We start from the raw sequence: 18,183 nt of genomic DNA, 5'->3' as shown, positions 1-18,183 counted from the left end.
CTCCCTTAATCCAATGATAGCCTATAAATACCCCCTCCTTAAACCCTTTGTACACACAACCCTAGATCTCAGAATATTTCCCTTTCCAAGTTCAAAACTTTATTAATCATTTTGTTAATCATTCCCTAATTAGATAAGTTCTTGAATTAAGTTAGCAATAGAATTCGGGTTGTAAGAAGATTGAAGGTTTCTCCTTCTTTATTATTCTATCCTAATTCATCTTTGCTATTGAGTTGGTATTGTTTCTTTCCCTATTTTCATTAGTTTACATATTGCTTTTCCTTCTAGTTTTTTTAATTGATTTTGTTAAAATTGCATCCTTGTTGTTTGATTGTTGTTGTTTCCACTTTTGTTCATCTTTTCTTAGTTCATACTTGTTATTTTCACCCAAAGATTCTATCTTTGAGTTGTTTGTGTTAAAGATTGTGTCTTTTAGTATAATCTCCTATCTTATTTGCTTGTTACTCATTTGCTTACATTTATCTTGTCTCTTATAATTGCTACAATAATCATCATGCTTTCTCTCTATGTTATTTGTTCTTCCCCTCTTATTAGCATAATTATCCCCAATATGAGTGAATAGATTTCCTTCTAGGGTTTAGGGGGAGTCTATATGGTTTTTATGGGCGTGATTGTATGATTATTTGGGTCTTTGGTGGATTGTTTATCTTTCTTGTTCATGCACACAAGGTGTTTGATTAATTGCATGAGTGAAAGCTTATGCCTTTTTTCATTGTTACTTAATTCCCCCATTGAATGAAAGTTTGTGGTGGTCTTGTTGTATGTTTAAGAGAAGTGTGATACTTAATGAGAGTTAGTTGTCACCTTTAGGATAATCAAGACATTGATTTTGCATCTTAGGATAAACTCTTACCATAAACCCCTTAAATCATCATGTTTGCCCTTAAACCATTTAGATGAACCCGAAAGCCCTAGCCTTTAATCATTTGAATTCATCTTCACTAGATTGTTTGTTTATTTGCTCTAGTAGTTAAAACCAAAACCCCTCCTTTCATTGTTGATTAAACTTGACTCTAAGTCGGACCTAGTAGAAACCCTCGCCGTCTTTGTGTTCGACCCCGACTAAATACTACATTTAATTGGGTTATAAATAGTTTTGGTAAAGGGATAAGACGACAAATTCCTTGTTATCAAATGGCGCCGTTGCCGGGGATGGCGTTAGGTTATGCTTAGTTTTTGCTTAGAGTCTTTGCTTTAGTCTTATCTCAATTGTTAGTTTGTTTTATTAGTTGTGTGTTCTTTGTAGAGTGTGTGATTTCTTGCCTTGCCCTAGTGTGTAAAAACACTAGGAGACTAACGATTTGTCAAGTGCATGCCTAGAAGGAACCACCAAGCTCTTCTCTTCAACTCCGACCCCGAAAGGCTTTTTAGAACCTTGAGGACAAGGACCCTTGAGAGAGTTAGGAATAGTTCCCCTCAAGCAAACTTAGACCGACAAAATTCACACATCCCGCAAAATATTGATACCACAACCACACTTCAACCAAACCTCACAATTGAGACCCTACTAGAAAACCCCTTTCATAACTTCCCTAATTATAATAGCCCACCCCAAACACCACCACATCAAGTACCAAGTCCACCACCACAAATGGCTCTTAGAGATCATAACCGGCCTAACCATAATGATTCTTGTAACCCTATCAATTTTGGCACCTTGGCCCCAAACAACTTTGAAATGCATCCCGCCCAAGTCGGGTTAATTGAGAAGGATTTGTTCGGGGGGCATATTGAAGAGGATGCCCATGCTCATCTCCGGAAGTTTAAAAGGAAAGTTTCAATGATGAAGAAGAATGGGGTGTCCGAAGACACCTTGAGAATGATGTTGTTCCCGTTTTCATTAACGGGCAAAGCGGACCGATGGTTGAACATCTACCCACCGGATACTTTCACTACTTGGGATGCTTTGGCTAAAGCATTCATGGCCAAGTATTACCCTTCCTCCAAGACCGCGATGCTCCGTAATGAGATCCATACGTTCCAACAAGAGGATGGGGAGTCCTTGGGTGAAGCTTGGGACCGTTATCAAGACTTGATAGCGAGTTGCCCCCACCATGGAATACCGGAATGGTACATCACTCAAACTTTCTTCCAAACTTTGCTACCAAGGACTAAGGAGATGGTAAATGCCTCCGCGGGGGGAGGATTTTATCACTTGAGTGATGAAGAAGGCACGACATTGATCAAGAAAATGGTAGACTCGGAGGCAAACTATGGTTCTAGAGGGAACATGCTAAGAAGGAATGGGAAGTTTCCTAAGGAAAATGCCTCCAACTCCGAGACAAATGCCAAGCTCGACTTACTCACAAAACAATTTGAGAAGTTTTCAAGAAATCAAGTGAACCAAGCCGCAACCTCATATGGGGCACCCATGGAAGAAGTGGCTCAAGTCGCAAGTTGTGAACTTTGTGGAGGAAGTGGCCATACTTATGACTTGTGTGGCAACAATTACAATGGGGTCTATGAAGAGAATGTTCAAGAGGTTAACGCTTTTCAAGCCTTTAACAACAATTCAAGACCCACAAGACCACCTTACAACAACCCAAACGTCTACAATCCAAATACAAATTTCTACCACCCCGGTTTGAGGAACCACCCCAACTTTAGTTACAAAAGCACCAATGTTCAAAACCCACAACACCTTCAACCACAAGCCCCAACCAACCCACCCGGTTTTGCTCAACAAAGGGGAATATTCCCTAACCCAAGACCTAATCCCGGAAATCAAAACCAATGGCAAAACAACAATCAAAACCAAAATTATGGGAACCAAGCACAAGGATACCAAGATTTTGGTGGAAATCAAGGGTTTTACCAAGGGAATCAAGTGAATCAATCAAACCAAGGGTTTGGGCAAGGGTATGTTCAAGGGTTTCAAGAGCAAGGTCAAGGATCAAACTTCAACAACAACGGTCCTAGAGCTAACTTTCAAGTGGGGCAAAACAACAACCAAGGTCCCAATGCTCGGTATGACTATGGGTTCCCTTTACCCATAGCCAACCAACCTCATCAAGAACCCCAAGGTGAGCTCTCTCAAGTTGAGCTTTTGAAGATGATAAAGAACATGCAACTTCAACATAGCCAAGAGATAGCTAATTTTGCTAAAGCTACTCAACAAGAACAAGCAAATTTGAGGGCTACCTTCCTTAAGGACATGAGGGAAATGGAATCTAGGATGGCTTCTCATGCTATGGCTAACCCTCAACGGCCGCCCGATGGTTTGTTGGCTCAAGGACAAAACTCCAAGGATGCCTCAAATAGCCACCATGCTCATGCGGTAGTGCTAAGGAGTAGTGTAGAGCTTGAGGACCCCTACAAGGACCTTGTGGTGGAAATGGATGAAGATCCCAAGAGGGATGAGTTGGAAGTAAATGATGAAGAGGAAAGCTCACCCATTGAACAATTGGGTAATGCTAGAGAAGACAAGAAAGGGAAGAAAGCTTGTGAAGATGTGTCTAGGAAGGTAATTCAAGAGGACAAGGATGTTGATGGGTATGTTGAAGACCTCCCTTATGAGGAGGAAGCTATTGAAGAAGTACCTTTGCAACAATCTAAAAAGGTAACAAAGAATTCGACTCCTCCAAAGGTATCTTCAAATTCCCAACTTGTTCCTAAAATTCCTTACCCTTCAAGAGCCATAAAGAGTAGGGAAAACCTTAAGTATGCCAAGTTTTGTGACATGCTTGAGAAACTTGAGGTTACCCTACCCTTTACGGAGGTGATAATGAACATGCCAACCTACTAAAAATTTTTAAAAGATATTTTGACAAAGAAAAGAGTCTTGGGTGGCCAAGAAATAGTGGCTATGGAAGAGGCATGTAGTGCTCATATCCTTAATAAAATGCCCACTAAGCTTGGTGACCCGGGGAGCTTTTCAATCCCATGTGTAGTAGGTGGTGTGCCCATATCCAGAGCTCTTTGTGATTTGGGAGTAAGTGTAAGTGTTATTCCTTTGAAGGTTGCTAAGAAAATCGGAATTCAAAACCTTGCTCCCACTTCAATGACTCTCCAATTGGCGGATAGGTCCGTTAAACACCCTATGGGGGTGCTTGAGGACGTACCCGTCAAGGTTGGAAAGCTTTTAATCCCCGCCTATTTTGTTGTCCTTGATATTCCGGAGGATAGCCACACTCCCATCATCCTTGGTAGGCCATTCTTGGCTACCGGAGGAGTTCTCATTGATGTGAAAAATGGGCGGCTAACCTTCCAAATCGAGGGCAACAATGTCGAATTTAACCTACCTAATTTGATGAAAGGACCAAAGATGGAAAGGTTGAGCACTATTGAGTTGGTAGATGAGGTGGTACATGAAGTAGCCCGTGAAGAAGCGGAGATGGAAGAGGTCTTTCAAATCTCTTTGTATGATGAGGCAATGAAAGAGGATCATGAAGTTGATGAGGAACTATTGAAGAAAGTGGAGGGCTTTCTCCCTCCAAAGGTACAACTCAAACCCTTGCCTCCCTCACTCAAATATGCTTTCCTTGATGAGGGAGAGGCCTACCCGGTGATCGTTAATGCTAACCTAAATGAGTCCCAAGAAAAGAAGCTTTTGGAAATCTTGAAAACTCATAGAGGGGCACTTGGGTATAGAATTGACGACATCAAGGGCTTAAGTCCGAGTTTGTGCATGCATAGAATAGTTTTGGAAGAGGGGAGTCAACCCAAGGTTGACGGTCTTAGGCGGATTAACCCAAAGATGGCCGAGGTGGTGAAAAATGAAGTGTTGAAACTCCTAGAGGCCGGTATTATATACCAAATTACCGATAGCAAATGAGTTAGTCCGGTCCACGTGGTACCCAAGAAGGGGGGGATACAAATGGTTGAACAAGAGGATGGCACCACCCTACCTACTAGACCCGTGACCGGGTGGCGCATGTGTATTGACTACCGCAAGCTCAATGCCGCCACCCTCAAAGACCACTTCCCAATTCCCTTCATTGACCAAATTCTAGAAAGGCTTGCGGGCCATGCATACTATTGCTTCTTAGACGGTTATTCCGGGTTTTTCCAAATTCCCATCCACCCGGATGACCAAGAGAAGACGACATTCACTTGCCCAATTGGAGTCTATGCCTACCGTAGGATGCCATTCGGGCTTTGTAATGCGCCCGACACCTTCCAAAGGTGCATGATGGCAATATTCTTCGATTTCCTTGAAAAAAGCATGGAAGTCTTCATGGACGACTTTAGTGTCCATGGAGACTCGTTTGAGCTTGGTCTTGAGAACTTGGCTAGTGTGTTAAAACGGTGTGAGGAGCATAACCTCGTCCTTAATTGGGAAAAGTGCCATTTCATGGTGGAGGAAGGGGTTGTCCTCGGTCACATCGTTTCAAGTAGGGGTATTGAGGTCGATGGGGCCAAAGTTGCGGTCATAGAGAACTTGTCACCCCCTTCCAATGTTAAGGGAGTGAGAAGTTTTCTAGGCCATGCCGGGTTTTATCGGCGTTTTATCAAGGATTTTTCAAAAATAGCAAAGCCCTTAACCTCATTACTCCTTAAGGATTCCCCCTTTGTGTTTGATGATTCTTGTCTTGAAGCTTTTAATAGGTTGAAGAGAGCATTGGTCACGGCACCGACAATCCGGTCTCTGGATTGGAATCTTCCCTTTGAGATAATGTGTGATGCTTCGGATTTTGCGGTTGGTGCGGTACTCGGACAAGTTATGGATAAGAAGCATCATGTGATATATTACACAAGCAAGACTCTTGACCAAACACAATGTGGATATGCTACAACCGCAAAGGAAATGTTGGCAATTGTTCATGCCGTGGAGAAGTTCCGACAATACCTTGTTGGGTCCAAGGTGGTGGTTTACTCCGATCACACCGCCTTGAGACAATTGATGGTGAAGAAAGATGCAAAGCCCCGACTCTTGAGATGGGTCCTACTTCTCCAAGAATTTGATTTAGAGATTAAGGATAAGGCCGGGTCGGAAAATGTTGTAGCCGACCACTTATCTAGATTGACCGTTGAAGACCATGGGATACAAGACAAGAGTGGACCCATCAATGAGTGGTTGCGGGATGATGGACTCATGGAAGTTACCGTTAAGACCCCTTGGTTTGCGGATCTTGCAAACTACATTGTAAGTGGTTTCTTGCCGGATGAAATGGAACAAAGAGAAAGGCGGAAGTTGAGAAATGATGCTAGGAGATACTTTTGGAATGACCCACATTTATTCCGCAAGTGTGGGGATGGAATGTTCCGGAGATGTGTTTCAAGAGAGGAGGGCTTGGAGATTGTCGACCGGGTTCACAATTCCGCCTATGGGGGACACTTGGCCACCTCTAGAAAAATTGCCAAGATCCTCCAAGGTGGGTTTTATTGGCCCTCCATGTTCAAAGACATCCACTACTTGGTTAAATCTTGTGATGCTTGCCAAAGAGTTGGGAACATTGGGAAGAGAAGGGAAATGCCCTTGACTAATATATTGGAGATTGAGCTTTTCGATTGTTGGGGCATTGGCTTCATGGGACCCTTTCCCAACTCTTGTGGAAATGAATACATCTTGGTTGCGGTGGATTATGTATCCAAATGGATTGAAGCGGTTGCCGCCCCCACCAATGATAGCAAGGTTGTGATGAAGCTTTTCAAAGGCACAATTTTCCCAAGGTTCGGAACACCAAGAGTAGTCATAAGTGATGGCGGATCTCATTTTCGCAAAAGTACTTTCAAAGCTCTACTTGAATCACATGGAGTGAGGCATAAAACCGCCCTTGCCTACCACCCTCAAACTAGTGGGCAAGTGGAGGTTTCTAACCGCCAAATTAAAGCCATCTTGGAGAAAGTCACCAACAAGAGCCGGAAAGATTGGTCCCAAAAGCTCCTGGATGTCTTATGGGCATTGAGAACCGCCTTCAAGACACCCCTTGGCACCACCCCGTATAAGCTTGTGTACGGGAAAGCTTGCCATTTGCCGGTAGAGTTGGAGCACAAAGCTTGGTGGGCTCTTAAAGAAATGAATTTTGACTTTGATGCCGCCGGAGAAGTACGTTTTCTCCAAATGAATGAGCTTGAGGAATTGAGATTGGAGGCTTATGAGAGCTCCAAAATTTACAAGGACCAAACAAAAAAATGGCATGATGGGAAAATCATGAAGAAAGAGATAAGTGTTGGGGACCTTGTTCTCCTTTTTAACTCCAAAATCAAGGTGTTTCCGGGCAAGCTCAAATCAAGATGGTCCGGACCCTTTAAAGTGATGAAAATATTTCCTTATGGTGCTTTCGAGCTTTGGAGTGAAGAAGGAGGAACGTTTAGGGTCAATGGTCAAAGAATCAAGCGCTACTATGACGGTGACAACAAAGGTCCAATTGAAGTGCTCTATCTCGGGGAACCCCTCCCCGAGGAAAGGGCAAATTGAAACTCTTGAAAGTGAATTGGTTTGGTGGTGTTCCACAAGAACCACCATTTGTAAATAACATGCATGTAGATAGAATTTGAGATAGTTTGGATTGAATATTCTTGACGAAGTTGAATTTGAAGGTGGGACCCCTAGCCTCGCCCAAGATCCCGACACGAGCCGTCAGTTTGAAAGTTGAAAACTCGAAAAATGGGCAAGAATAGGACTCGGAAGTTTATTGTTGAGTATTAGAGGAAAAACGAGTTGAAAATGAAGTGGTGTAACTCCCTGCCGGTGGACCGGCAGCCGGTGCCCTCCACCGGTAGCGCGTTGAAAATTTTTGATAAAAATTTGAAGGAATTAAGCTGAGAAGAATTCCCTGCCGGCAGGCCGGCAGCCGGCCCACCGGCAGGGAGATCCATACCTTATGAAAATCAACGGAAAGTGAAGGAGGAGAATCCTCTACCGGCAGGCCGGCAGCCGGCCCACCGGCAGAGGAACGCATGCTTAGCCAAAAAATGAAGGAAACATTGAGAGGAGGATTCCCTACCGGCAGGCCGGCAGCCGGCCCACCGGTAGAGGATCTCTTAAGTTGGAGAAAATTGGAGAATCGAAGAAGAAGGAATTCCCTGCCGGCAGGCCGGCAGCCGGCCCACCGGTAGGGGAATCGCTGAAGGTCCAAAAATGACATAAGGGTGTGCTCTGCCGGTCGACCGGCAGCCGGTGCCATCCACCGGCAGCGAGTTGAAATTGTTTTGACAAAGTTTGATTTTTTTGAAAAAATTGGGGCAAATTCCCTTCCGGCAGGCCGGCTGCCGGTTCGCCAACCGGCAGGGACTCTTTATAACGCCTAAAATCTACCCGACGCCCCTATTATTCCCATTTCTATTCTCACCTTCCTTCTTCAATTTTTCCTCCTTTTCTCCCTCATATCTCACTCCATCACCTCCAAACTCACCCAAACCACCATTAATCCCCTCCTTACCTCAGCCCCCTTCATTCCTTTCCTCCTACTTCCCTTCCAATCCTTCATTCCTTCATCAAAAATGGTAAACAAGAGGACAAGATCAGAAATGGCGGAAGCACAACAGTGTTTGGTCGAGGCGGCGGCGAGTGATACTAACCCGGATCCCGACTTCCCGGATGTCGAGTTCGTCACACAAGAGCAAAAAGGTAAATTTATCTTGTTCAAAAATCGCCCCTTAACCCCGACTAAGTTCATTTGTAGACCGGCTATGAGAAATATGGGATTAGATGGAGAAACTTTTGCATTGTTTAAGGGTGTCGGTGTGAAAGGCTTGTATGATTTGCACGAGGAAACTTATCCCCGCCTCACATGGGAATTCCTTAGTAGTTTCCGTCTTGATAAGCACCGACAAACCCGTATGGTCGACCAAGTGCACTTCCGTTTGATGAACCGTGATCACTCTTTGTCCCTTGGTAGATTGTGCCGAATTTTCGGCCTCAACAATGCCCCAAAATTTAAGCCACCCGAGACCGCTCACTTTTCTAGGGTGTGGAAGGCCATTTCGGGATTGGATGACCAAACCGGTGTAAAAAGGCCGGAAATTGCGTGTCATAATGCCCCCATTCGCATTTGGCATCGTTTTGTGGGAGGTTCTATCTTTACGACCCATGAGCCATGGGTTTTTCGGGTTACCGAATTGGAAATTTTGGGGTCTTACCTACTCACCACCCCGACCCCCTATGAAATCAATGTGGGTCACCATTTGGCCCTCCATTTGCAAAAGCTTTCTAATTCGCCGGGGCAAAAAGTCCCTCTTCATGTGGGTGGGATAATAACCCGAATTGCTAGGTGCCTTGACCGCCCGGTGAACTTGAACAACTTGAGGTGGATCCGGGGAGACCTCATCACCAAAGATTGGTTAAAAAAGAATTTAGAGTGGATTAAAACCAATCCTTTTGATGGGGTCGATTATTGGCAAGTGCAAAAGAAGAATTCCGTCCCAATTCCCAACGCCGCAGAATTCAAAATCAAGCCCGGAGAGGAATCCTACCTCCTTGAGATTGAGGAGGAGGCCGATGAGACCCAACCTCCCCCGACCAACCCCATCACCTATGGTCGTGACAACCGGAGGGAAACTCCATCCACTCTCCATTACTCCATGCCCTCCTTCCGACCTACCACCTTCCAACCTCAACCTTGGGGGGGTAATTTCGGTGAAGGCTCTTCAAGCAACGTTCCTCCTCCCCCGCCTCCTATGCATGCCGACTTGGTCACGTTCATGAGTGACATGCGGTTGGGTTTGAAAACCGCCGCCGCTGAGAGGAGAGGTATTGAACAAAGATTGGATTGGATTTACTATGACACCTCCGTGGGTCAATTTTCGATCTACGACGATTACATGAGGAGGAACTACGAGCATCCTTCCCACCTCCACCCTTCTTACTACCTTGAGCCGGATGGTGGCTACCACAAGGATGCGCGGTTTGTCTACGCCGACATAAATATCCGGCCGGATTACTTTGCGCCCGGTTTTCCCCTCCCGCTTCTCAAGAGGAGGGGCATGATGCTCAATGGTTTGGAAGTACCCCCTCCATCTTCACCAACCCCGAGGTTGGGAGTGCCTCCGGGACGGTCACGGGCGGCTTCATTGCGTCCGGCGGGGGTTTCGGGGACTCCACCGTTCCCATGAACACCGACGACTTCCTTAGGGAGTCCGAATTTGGAACGGTGGACGGGGATGATAATGATGATGATGATGATGACGGGGACCTTGAGTCCTAAACGGCCTCGCGTTTGGCCTATCTTTTCTCCCTTCCCAATCCAAATGTCAAGTATGTTTCCCAACAATCCAAACTTCTCATTCATATTTAAATTTTGTATGCATTTAGTTAGAAATTCATATAATTGCATTCATATAGGATTGCATTAGATTTCAAATTTGTAATATATTGTCACATTTAGTTATTGCATTCATATAGTGTAGCTTGCATCGTATTTCAATATTGCATATAGGTTAGATCATGCATTGCATATTTATTTGAAAATCACTAAAAATTTGAAAAATCAAAATCAACAAAAACATGTTATTTCTTTTCAAATATTCAAAAAAACCCCAAAACAAGTTCTTTTAATTCTCCAACTTGCCCTCCCATGTAAATGAATAAGTGTGGGGAGGGCCTAAAAAAAACCAAAAACATGCATTTTAATTTCCAAAAATCAAAAATACCAAAAATATGTCACTTTTATTTTCTAAAATTTCAAACACCCCAAAAATATGTTCCTTTCATTTACCCTTTCTCTCCCTATACTTTGTTCCATTGAGGACAATGTAAATTTCAAGTGTGGGGAGGGAAATATCCACTTTTTGAATATTTGTTTATATTTGTATATACCTTTAAATTTGATAAAAAAATTCAAAAAATGCCTAAAAATTGAAAAATTTCAAAATTCCAAAAAACATTGCATTGTATATATGTGTTGTTTGTTGACTAACCTTTGGCATAGACATCGACCATTCGAGGCAAAAAGGAGCTAGAAGACGCTTGGTAAACTCGTTCTAATCTCTTACTCCTTTACCGTTCTTTCTTTTTATCTCTTGAATATACGAAGGAGAATGGGATTTTTGTGCCTTGGATGTTCCCTTGAGGAACTTTGGTTGTTGGTGTTGATGTGCTGCTAGGTTTAGTCAAAATTGTTGCATGTCTACTTTATGTTCATTTCCATTTCTCGCATGCATTTGTTTCTCTTGTATATATACGTTGTGTTCCCCTCTTGTTGCATTGAGTCTGTACATAAATTTTTGAACAAAATTTGGTCTAGGAAGGGAGTATGATACCCTCTATGATGATATTGTCTGGGTCGTGTCTTTCCCCTCTTGGTGGCTTGCACCTTGTGACCTCCTTGTTAGGGTAATTGCTTGCAAATACCCGGGAAATGAGGTTAGACCGGATAGTTTTGACCACCTTGTGAGACCAAGACCGTAGACTAGGCCTAGATTTCGACATAGCTACTCAAAGGTAAGGATAGAGCCTTCTTGGGATCGGTACATCCATACCCGGTCCCCCTTTAGGTGTGAGTAGGCTCCTTGCGTGGCATGTTACATCACGACGCACAAGCATGGCGTCCTTTCATTTTTAGACCATGAGATGTTCATTTATATGCATATTTTGAAACAACAAGTTGCATTCCGTTTTTTGAGCCTCACATTGCCAAATAAGCCTAATTTTTCGACCCTTTAGACTAGGACCGATTTTGTTTACCCCTTTTGAGCCTTGACCTTTCATTTGATACCTACGATACTAACTACAACCCAAAAACAACCGACCTTGATCAAGAAAGTTGTCTATGAGTGTTGGTAGTATGAAGCAAGGGGATTTGAATCTTGGTTTAGTGGATGTGCACAATCCACTTGAGTCGGAATGATGGTTTAGTTTGGTTTGCTTTGAATAAAGAGGTTTTGAAAAAGAAAAGAAAAGAAAATAAAAAAGGAGAAAAATGTAATGAAAAAGAAAAAAAATTGCACAATTACTTTGTTTGATGAGAAAAAAGCCAAGCAACACTCCTTCATCAATGGAGTAGAAAAAGGCGTTGCAAGAATAAAAGGGCACTTGATGTTTTTCCTAAGTGAGTCGGGTTTACACATTTTTTGCTTGATTTTGGCAAGCCAATTTCTTGTTAGGGTGTAGACTTTACTCATTGGTTGCAATAAGGTGACAATTTTTGTATTTTTCCAAAGAGAGTCGGGTTTGCACAATGTTTGCATTAATTCGGGAAACCGGTTTTTGTTAGGGTGTAGACGTTACTCATTTGTTGTAATAAAAGTGGAAGAAGCGGAATTTTGACAACTACTTGATTTTAAACTCCAAATGATCCATAACGGTGTTTGCACCAATCCCGTTCCGACCCATCACCTAGCCCCGTTACAACCCCTGTTACTTTTATGCATATTTTCCTTTTTTGCATCTCATTAATGGTCTTGTAGGAGAAGATTTCATGTTAGATTGCGGGCATGTCTCACGAGTCGAGTAGATGAGTGATTTTGGTTACTTTTTGCGCAAAAATCACCCGTTCCAAAAATGAGAGATTAGTGAAAACCGTGAGGAAGTCGGTAATCTTGGTCCCCTTAGTCATGGGTCAATTCGATTGAATCTTGAGTGTGTCATGTGATTCTCGAAGGTCAGGCTTTGCTTCCCCCTTTCCCGCCTTTGAATTTGTTTCTTAGGCATTTGGTTGTCGCATAAAGGTTGCTTGAGCCACCACTAGGGCATTGACACCCGCCAAGACTATGAGACGGTATCTCCCGACCAAAGCCTTTAACTGTTCAAAGTAAAACGGCCGCTTAGATGAGGAATGCGGTTTGACCTTTTTGTGATGCATCCTATATTTTGATTCATGCTTCATTGTTTGTTGTGTAAAAAATTTTGTACCAAGACCCAACTTGCCTTGCAATAGGGCACTCTCCCCTCATGGGTGTCAAATTGTGAGTTGAAGGGGCGTTGAGTGCGCTAATACTCGATTGGCTTAGTTAGTAGCTTAGTTGAGTGATGCTTATTTTGTGCACCCACTCTCCATATCTATTATAGTAGGGACTTATTCATTGATTTTGGACTTACTCGAGGACGAGTAAGGTTTAAGTGTGGGGAGGTTGATATATGATTTATTCGCACCTTATTTCCCTCTTTCTTTTATGCATTCCGACTCATATCGAGTCGGTTTCGTGTGCTTTTCCTTGCATTTTGTGCCCAATCCCCGTACTTGTCATTTTGTGTATCCTTTTGCAGGAACCGAGTCGAGTATAGAGGAATTGGGGCAAGAAAAGCATTTTAATGCCTTTACATGAAGAAAGGGGAGATGAAGGAGCTGAGGATAATCCTCTGCCGGCAGCCGGCCCACCGGCAGGGGATGTTGCTATGAGGAGAAAAAGGAGGAAACCAGCTGAGAAGATGTTCTCTTCCGGCAGGCCGGCAGCCGGCCCACCGGCAGGGAACACAAGTCCAACACTTAGGAAATTTTTGAAGAAGTTTTTTGGCCAAAAGTTTGAGGAACGCGCTGCCGGCATAGGCAGCCGGCAGCCGGGCAACCGGCAGAGGGTAGCTGGCATGAAGAAATGGAAGGAATTCTCAAGAAGAAGAATTCTCTGCCGCGGGCCGCAAGCCCACCGGCAGGAATTACGCAACCTCTATTCTTCCTCGCTTTTGAAGAACGCTGCGGCACAGAGGCCTAAGCGGCCGGCCGCAAGACAGAAATACGCAGCACGCAAATGGGCTTTTTCTCTTTTCCTCCCTTAATCCAATGATAGCCTATAAATACCCCCTCCTTAAACCCTTTGTACACACAACCCTAGATCTCAGAATATTTCCCTTTCCAAGTTCAAAACTTTATTAATCATTTTGTTAATCATTACCTAATTAGATAAGTTCTTGAATTAAGTTAGCAATAGAATTCGGGTTGTAAGAAGATTGAAGGTTTCTCCTTCTTTATTATTCTATCCTAATTCATCTTTGCTATTGAGTTGGTATTGTTTCTTTCCCTATTTTCATTAGTTTACATATTGCTTTTCCTTCTAGTTTGTTTAATTGATTTTGTTAAAATTGCATCCTTGTTGTTTGATTGTTGTTGTTTCCACTTTTGTTCATCTTTTCTTAGTTCATACTTGTTATTTCCACCCAAAGATTCTATCTTTGAGTTGTTTGTGTTAAAGATTGTGTCTTTTAGTATAATCTCCTCTCTTATTTGTTTGTTACTCATTTGCTTACATTTATCTTGTCTCTTATAATTGCTACAATAATCATCATGCTTTCTCTCTATGTTATTTGTTCTTCCCCTCTTATTAGCATAATTATCCCCAATATGAGTGAGTAGATTTCCTTCTAGGGTTTAGGGGGAGTCTATATGGTTTTTATGGGCATGATTGTATGATTATTTGGGTCTTTGGTGGATTGTTTATCTTTCTTGTTCATGCACACAAGGTGTTTGATTAATTGCATGAGTGAAAGCTTATGCCTTTTTTCATTATTGCTTAATTCCCCCATTGAATGAAAGTTTGTGGTGGTCTTGTTGTATGTTTAAGAGAAGTGTGATACTTAATGAGAGTTAGTTGTCACCTTTAGGATAATCAAGACATTGATTTTGCATCTTAGGATAAACTCTTACCATAAACCCCTTAAATCATCATGTTTGCCCTTAAACCATTTAGATGAACCCGAAAGCCCTAGCCTTTAATCATTTGAATTCATCTTCACTAGATTGTTTGTTTATTTGCTCTAGTAGTTAAAACCAAAACCCCTCCTTTCATTGTTGATTAAACTTGACTCTAAGTCGGACCTAGTAGAAACCCCCGCCGTCTTCGTGTTCGACCCCGACTAAATACTACATTTAATTGGGTTATAAATAGTTTTGGTAAAGGGATAAGACGACAAATTCCTTGTTATCACCTAGTACTCAGAAGGGTATTCGAAAATACCAAGAACCACAAAGCAGGCAAGTTTGCCTACAAATGGGAAGGGCCATATCAGGTCGAAAGCATTATCAAGAATGGGGCATACAGGTTGATGACCATGCACGGTCAAATCCTGGATAAACCCTGCAACAGTAGACAAGAGGATCCTCCACGCATAAGGAGCAATTTGGGCCATAGGGAGAGAGTTCAGTTGGATGAACTCTTGGATCATCGGGGGGAAGGGAAATTTAAGGCCAAGGACGAAGGGGTAGGTGTACAAACAGATCCACCCCGAACGAAAGGCGTCCGCTTTCTGACCGGGTTTGGGGTTGAGGATCACCACGTCATCACCCAACCCAAGCAGGGCTTTGATTCTAGGGATGTCCTCTTGGGTTAGGTGGGAGTCGCCGGAATGCGGTCTTTTGAGAACTCCCTGTGAAGGGAAGTCATCGTTTTCAAGGTCGATGGTGGTGGGGGAAGATGATGTTAAACGGGTCTTTGCCATGGTAAACAAGGAAAGAGAAATAGAAGTACGTGAGAAGACGGATGAAGGCGGCGCTGGCAGTAAAAGGACGTTGACAAAGAGGGATTTGGGGAGACGGAAATTTGAAAGGTTTGAGGAGACGAAATGATGATGAAAGAGAGAATGGTGGACGGGTGAGATTAAATAGGAGTGGGTAGTTGGGGTTTTGGAGAAATGTGAATTGAAATGGAGTATGCGAGAAGTCACTCAACGATACACTGCAATTTCCCGCTCAAATAATTAGGGTTGCACTTTTCGCAGAAAATTGGGGGCAAACTGTTAGGCCCAAAATCTGGATATGGGCTGACTTGGGGCAGCAGGCCTGGAAGCGTTATGGGATGCAGGGTATCAGGGAGTCAGGGTGCCAGCATCAGCAAGCAGCGCAGGATGTGGGCTTTGGTCTACCCGGGAGAAGCTTGTGGAAGTCCAACATCTTGTGAGATCCGAAGAAGGAAAGTCCTACCCAGTGTCAAATTAGGGATAACTTGGAGTGAAAGCAAGAAACCCTAGCCCAACGAGCTCCCCTATATAAGGCGCCTCAATGCAAGGAAGAACGATCATCAGAAAATACAAGAACTACACCCTAGCATTCATAATAATCGTACAAACTGTATTTCCTCCCGAATTATAGTGAAAATATTGGTGGGATTCCGTCTCCCCCCGCGGTTGTTTCCCACATCGGGTTTTCCGCGTCACCAAAATCGCTTGTGTTCGTTATTTACGTTGTTCATACAGGTTAACCTACGACAATCAATTAAATCATAATACAGACCTAACGCTAAGACCACTTTAACCCTAAATTGGTAGAAATTTACCAAAACATAGAAGAAGATGATGATGAGGATTTTTTAGAATCGCTTTTTGAAAGCAACGAAAACACTAATTTAAGTGATGATGATGATGATGATGATGATGATGACTAGGATTTATATTAGTTGTAGATGTTTTGTACCCTTTCTTTCAATCTTATTACTTTGTTGGTACTATTAGTTGTAGATGCCGTATGGCTTAGTTTAATGAAATCTAGTTTGTTTTCATTCAATCTTACTTTTTATTCAATCTTATTTTTTTACTTTGTTGCTATTATTTGATTACTTGACCGAGAGGGAGGGAGTACTATTTAATTTCTTACTTTGTTGCTATTATATGATTATTTGATTTCTTACTTTGCCAATTTCTTATTTGGTTGCTATTATTTGATTTCTTACTTTGCCAATTTCTTATTTTGTTGCTATTATTTGATTATTTGATTTCTTACTTTGCCAATTTCTTATTTTGTTGCTATTATTTGATTATTTGATTTCTTACTTTGCCAATTTCTTATTTGGTTGCTATTATTTGATTTCTAACAATGTTGAAGAATTTAGTTGGTTTCTATGGCGTCGAGGAGACGAAGACATGGTAGTAATAGTAATGCAGAAACCAAGGACAGAAAACGAGAATGAAGAAATACCAGCGATTGACAAAATTCCTCTCGATTCTCTTGAGCAAGATGGCGTTTGGTAAGTATGTTATTTTTTCGTAATTAATTATTTTTATAATGATATATATATATATATATATATATATATATATATATATATATATATATATATATATATATATATATATATATATATATATATATATATATATTTATTATATTCTCATTCTTTTTTTTCAGGTTCAGTGATGAAAAAGTTGTGAACTTGAATTCGAATACTATTGGATGCAACTACAAAGAACATGCTCCTAATTGGAAATCGGCGTCATCTACTCTAAAGAAGGATTGGTGGGCATGGTTTGAGGTATTAGCAATTGTCATTTAATTTAATATTAGGTATTTTATTCATTTATTTTATATTTATTTACAATAAAGTTTATTTTCTAACTTTATTGTTTATTGAACAGTGGCGTGTTAGTTACGATCCCCGCGACAAGGCAAGGGTTAAGAAGGCTTGGGAAGATGCCATGAAGACCCGTTTACGGCAAATGATTTATCGAGCTTATCATAAGGAAGAGCATGAAAAGCCGGATTGGATTAGTGTTGAGTTGCACCGTCAATTGAAGAATAGACCACTTGAAGATCCTAGTTTCACGGGAAGATCGGAGCAGAATTCGGCCAACCGTAGGTCGGGAAGTGACGAGAAAGGGAAGGCGTTGGCTACTCACGTAATGGGTCGAAAAATCACTTTGCAATATATGGACTCAATGGTAATTTCTTCACTTCCTTTTTTAATTTATTACCTTTTTTTTCTTTAACTTTATTTAAAGTTAGTAATTATATTTAACAAGTATCAAAATTGTAGATTGATAAAGATGGGAAAGGAGATATTCCGTCCGCTTTGCGATTGTTGGAGAAGACAAGGAAGCATAGCACAAAAGGATGGTTATCCAAAAAAACTGGTCAACTCTTCGTAAGTTACTATAATTATTTAATTTTTAACTCATTTTTTCAATCATGATTATTTAGTATATGGTATCTAATCTTTCGTTTTTTATTGATATAGGGTAAAATCATCTCAAAGAAAACTGAGCTTCAGAGTCAAGGGGTCGAGAACATTGATGATAATGAAATTTATATTGAAGAACATGGAGGGTTTGATAAGAAAGGTAGAGTACTTGGCGCGGGAAATGCAGCACCACAAATTTGGGAGCACCACCGCCGCTCGACTGGTAACCTCTTTTCTACTCCTCATACTCCGGGTTTTGTTGGTAGAGTTGCAAAAGAGAATGCCCGACTAAAGCAAGTCGAGGCCGAATAATCTCAAAGGCTTGCGGCAATAGAGGAGTTCTTGAGCCAACAAGGTTTTACCACTCAAACTTGTAACCCCGGAGGTGTATCTCAAGCTAGAAATGACTTTGATGATGATGGTGGCGACAATGCTAGGCCTACTCCTACTCACGTGTATTGA

The 18,183-nt window shown here is 42.1% G+C and overlaps 1 protein-coding gene and 1 non-coding gene across 3 annotated transcripts in view; one reads left to right on the top strand and one right to left on the bottom strand.

The window, feature by feature from the left end:
* The window catches only part of LOC141653110 (factor of DNA methylation 1-like), a 275,319-nt gene that overhangs the window by 121,003 nt on the left and 136,133 nt on the right, over positions 1-18,183 (top strand). The window lies entirely within an intron of this gene.
* LOC141654492 (small nucleolar RNA R71) lies at positions 1,976-2,082 on the bottom strand. The gene has a single exon (XR_012548050.1). It is a non-coding gene; the product is annotated as a small nucleolar RNA R71 (small nucleolar RNA).

This window comes from Silene latifolia, chromosome 4 (genome assembly GCF_048544455.1).
Source record: "Silene latifolia isolate original U9 population chromosome 4, ASM4854445v1, whole genome shotgun sequence".
NCBI classification, from domain to species: Eukaryota; Viridiplantae; Streptophyta; class Magnoliopsida; order Caryophyllales; family Caryophyllaceae; genus Silene; species Silene latifolia.
This window is presented reverse-complemented; position numbering and strand designations above follow the sequence as displayed.